This window comes from Macaca mulatta, chromosome 20 (genome assembly GCF_049350105.2).
Source record: "Macaca mulatta isolate MMU2019108-1 chromosome 20, T2T-MMU8v2.0, whole genome shotgun sequence".
Lineage (NCBI taxonomy): Eukaryota > Metazoa > Chordata > Mammalia > Primates > Cercopithecidae > Macaca > Macaca mulatta.
Genome location: NC_133425.1, coordinates 50,330,055 through 50,334,601, shown reverse-complemented (window position 1 = coordinate 50,334,601; position 4,547 = coordinate 50,330,055). Strand labels below are relative to the sequence as shown.

The following is a 4,547-nucleotide window of genomic DNA, read 5'->3' as shown; positions in this document are numbered from 1 at the left end:
TGGAGCAGTAATATTATTTCATATGCTTGTTGTGAGGATTAAAGAAAATATTCAACATCAAGAGTTTATCTTGTGACTAACTACAGAAGTACTTAACAAATGGTAAATATTATTGTTATGCAGAGATTTCAGGAGTTGAGGCAGAGGCCATTGAGATCTATAGAGAATCTTAACAAAAGTGAGGAAACCTAAAACAGATGTGCCTATCTGCTTCCTATATTTCTCTTTTCTTGCTTTAGGAATTTTGAATGACATTTGTTTGGCATATGGGTATGTGGAAACGGTGAGATGAGAAGAAGGTTAGAAATCCTTTCCACTTTTAGAGAAATGCCCTCTACCAAGGATGTATGCTCCAGAGCAACATAGGCCCACCCTATCTGCTGAGGATGAAAACAGCCAGAGACAATGGGATATGACACAGTAATGAGTTCTCATTTGTCAGGTGTCAGCTCGCTGATATGGTCTAAGGATAAGGTGTTCAACAATTCTTAGAAATTGGTAATAACAATACCACTTACACAGCAGTGCCTCTTACAGTTTTCATAATACTTCCACATGGACTATCTGTTTTAATTTTCACCACAATGTTGTTAGAAGCCTGAAGTAAATATTATCATTCCCATTTTATAGATGAATAAACACATTCTGAGAAGTGAAATGACCATGCCCAAGGTCACTTAGCTACTCAGTAATTGACCTGGGGCTCAAACCTGGGTTGTCACTCTGGATTCATTATTTTTTTTCCAAAGCAGCCTGTTTGTTCTATGGAATCTGTCTATTTTCATTAGTGAGTGTGCACGTGTACATGCTAGACCCTCAAAAATTTGTGATTTATAAGGTAATTTTGTACTCAACTGCAGTAGCTAAAAGAAGAGTCCTGTTTTGTTTGTTTGTTTTGTTTTGTTTTGTTGTTGTTGTTGTTTTAAATTTTATGTCTCTTTTTGGCCCAACAGGGAGCAAAGTTTGTCATCGTGATACACTAGATCTTCGATGATATCAATAAGGAAACATCCACAGCCTTTGGTTAAAAGACTCTGAGACTTCAAGGACTGCTGACTGTCCAGAAGAGGCTGTGGTGGTTCAAGTGAGGCTTAAGGCTGTAGTTACACCAATCTGTCACTCCAGAAGAGTCCAAGGCTGCTGATCAGAGTGAACCTCAGAACAGATAGCAGTGGCACCTAGAGGGTATAACCTCAACAGCAGACGAGGTGTTGGTGGATGATTCCTGATTATGGATTCCTCTTCATCTCTCAATTTATATTCCAAGCTGTTAACCTAGAATAAATCCTACCATATCTAATTAATGCACTAATCAAACTTTGTTTTGAATGGAAGGGGGGAAAATATGTTGATTACCCCTGCTAGAGGGATAGGAAATATGCCTAAAGCAGAATATCTTTCTCCATCATGAATAACATTAATCTCTGTAGTTCTCACAAGTGAATAATTATTATATAGTTTGCTTCCTAGTTGTATGGCTTGGTATTTATCCTTTATGAGTTTCCAGGTGACAATTTGTTTCAGGAAGAATTCTCTCCAGAAACAATTTTTTAAGATTATCGTTGAATTCCTTAATAAAGAGTTGAAAGCCAAACTCACACTAGGTTAAATGCAACAACAACCAATGGACAACAGACTGATCTCCAACTTCCTCAATTCTTTTTTTTTTTTTTTTTTTTTTTTTTGAGACAGGGTTTCACTCTGTCGACAAGGCTGGAGTGCAGTGGCTCAATCTTGGCTCACTGCAGCCTGAACCTCCCAGGCCCAAGCAATCCCGAGTAGCAGGGACTCAGGCATGCACCACCACACCTGGCTAATTTTTTGCATTTTTTGTAGAGAGAGGGTTTCGCCGTGTTGCCCAGGCTGGTCTTGAACTCCTGAGCTGAAGGTATTTGCCTGCCTCGGCCTCCCAAAGTACTGGGGTTACAGGTGTGAGCCACCGCACTTAATTGCCACCAGGATTGATTGGTAAGGCTATGGAAGAGTTGTTGTCCATTCCAAGTCTTCCCATTGAAGCAACAACCATGCCACAGCCTTATTCTATCCCATGGCTATCTTGTGCATCTCCAAGTGTGCCAGTATGAGGCCCTCAAACACATCCATACCCTCCGATGAGATAATGTTGGCCATGATAACCATGGGGATGTCACAGCCGCTGTTCCACACTCTAAATAATTCTCATTTTGTTCCAACAACAACAATTTGAAATGGGAAGAACCACCCCATTTCAGACATTTCAAAATGAGGGCTTGGATAGATTGTGTACCTTGTCCAAGGTCACACAACCAAATGGCAAGGTAGGGACTCAACCTAGTTCCATCTGCCTCCAGTCCAAAACCCAGGGCTGTCAACTGCCACCCTCATTATCTCTACTGAGATACTGGCTTCCCTGCGGTGGCTGTTGAGGCTGGAAAACACAGGCCTGAGAGAACTTTTAAATATGAAATGATAGCTCTTTGCCTACCGAGATCCTTATTTTTAAAAACCCAGAGGAAGATCATATTTATATATTTATTCAACATTCATGTATGATATTTAGATTTACAAAATGCTTTATAGTGTAACAGAATGGGCAGAAATTTTTACTCGGGCTTATAATTGTCTTTTCTTTCATATTCATTTATTCCTTTGATTTATATAATGTCTTCTCTGCTTGGTCTTCTGAGATTATGTACAATGGTAACAAATCCAAAATAATATTAATAAAAGATTATTTTTTATCACTCACAGGGAAAACTGACTAGGGCCATGCGCGTCTCTGTTCTTTAGAAACGTTATGTGAGAGAACATAATACCATCCCCTGGATACTGTCTGTAATGCCGGCTATGCTTATTCATAGTGCTTTAAAAATAAATTTAACTCCTGTTCCTCATTTTGGATGTGTGTGTGTTGTTTACTTCCTTCTCTTCAGGCCGCTGGGGTGCTTCACATTTGGGATAATGAACTGCTGTGAGCATCACCTGAAGTCGCCAAACTGCTTTCTCCACTGATCATTGAGCACGAGTTCTCTGCAGAACGCGGGGTCCCTTTGCCGGCGAAGCTTTTCCCCAGTTGGTCACCACGTTGGTTCCTGTTTTTCATCTAGGCCTGAAATCAACAGGCACTGTCTCTGCAAAGCCTGCCCTGACCCCAGATCCAAAAGAACACTGCATTGCAATGTATCCTAGCATTTTCTTGTTTTTTTTTCTTAGCATGCAATATTCTGTGTTAAGAATGCTAGAGTCCAGGCCGGGTGCAGTGGCTCATGTCTGTAATACCAGCACTTTGGGAGGCCAAGGCGGGCGAATCACCTGAGGTCAGGGGTTTGAGACCAGCCTGGCCAACATGGTGAAACCCTGTCTCTACTAAAAATACAAAAATTAGCCAGGCTTGGTGGTGCGTGCCTGTAGACCCAGCTACTTCGGAGGCAGACGCAGGAGAATCACTTGAACCTGGGAGACGGAGGTTGCAGTGAGCCGAGATCATGCCACTGCACTCCAGCCTAGGTGAAAGAGTAAGATTCTGTCTCCAAAAAAAAAAAAAAAAAAAAGAATAAAAAAAAGAATGATAAAGTCCTTGGGTTTGGTGTGAATGAATAAATACAGATAGACAAGCTAATATTTTGTCATTTTTAAGTTGCTATGTTCTTCTTTAAAATGAATATTTTAGGCTGGGTGTGGTGGCTCATGCCTGTAATCCTAGCTCTTTGGGAGGCCGAGTCGGGTGGATCACTTGAGGTCAGGAGTTTGAGACCAGCCTGGCCAACATGGCGAAACCCCATCTCTACTAAAAATACAAAAATTAGCCTAGGTTGGTGGTGTATGCCTGTAATCCTAGCTACTCAGGAGTCTGAGGCACAAGAATCCCTTGAACCTCAGAGGCAGAGGTTGCAGTGAGTCGAGATCACACCACTGCACTCCAGCCTGGATGACAGAGCAAGACTCTGTCTCAAAAATAAATTTAAAAAAATAAAATGAATATTTTAAAGAATCTCTTGTGCTCACTTCGGCAGCACATATACTAAAATTGGAACGATACAGAGATTAGCATGGCCCCTGCACAAGGATGACATGCAAATTCGTGAAGCATTCCATATTTTTAGTACCTGCTCTCAAACTGAAAAAAAAAAAAAAAAAGAATCTCTTTAAGGTCAATTACTCTGAGGTTTTACGATGCACTCCCTGTCTTGGCAAGGCATCAGCTCTTGACTGCAGGGCACATGTAAAACATGGCTAGAGGGCTGGGCGCAGTGGCACAGGCCTGCAAGCCTAGCATTTTGAGAGGCTGTGGGAGGGAGGATAGCTTGAGCCCAGGAGTTCAAGACCAGCCTAGGGAATACAAGGAGACCCTACAAATAATAAACAAAAAATAGCCCAGTGTGGTGTCACATGCCTGTAGTTTCAAGATTCTGGAGGCTCAGGTGGGAGGATCGCTTTAGCCTGGGAGGTCGAGGCTGCAGTGAGTTGTGATGGTACCACTGTGCCCCAGCCTGGGCAACACAGCAAGTAATACACAACACAGTATTAAAAAAAAAATACAACAAAAGTCATGGCTAGAGACAAGGGCT

General features: G+C 41.7%; 1 non-coding gene across 1 annotated transcript; it reads left to right on the top strand.

The window, feature by feature from the left end:
• Positions 1-3,976: 3,976 nt before the first annotated feature.
• Positions 3,977-4,080, top strand: LOC114674546 (U6 spliceosomal RNA). The gene has a single exon (XR_003725692.1). It is a non-coding gene; the product is annotated as a U6 spliceosomal RNA (small nuclear RNA).
• Positions 4,081-4,547: the final 467 nt, after the last annotated feature.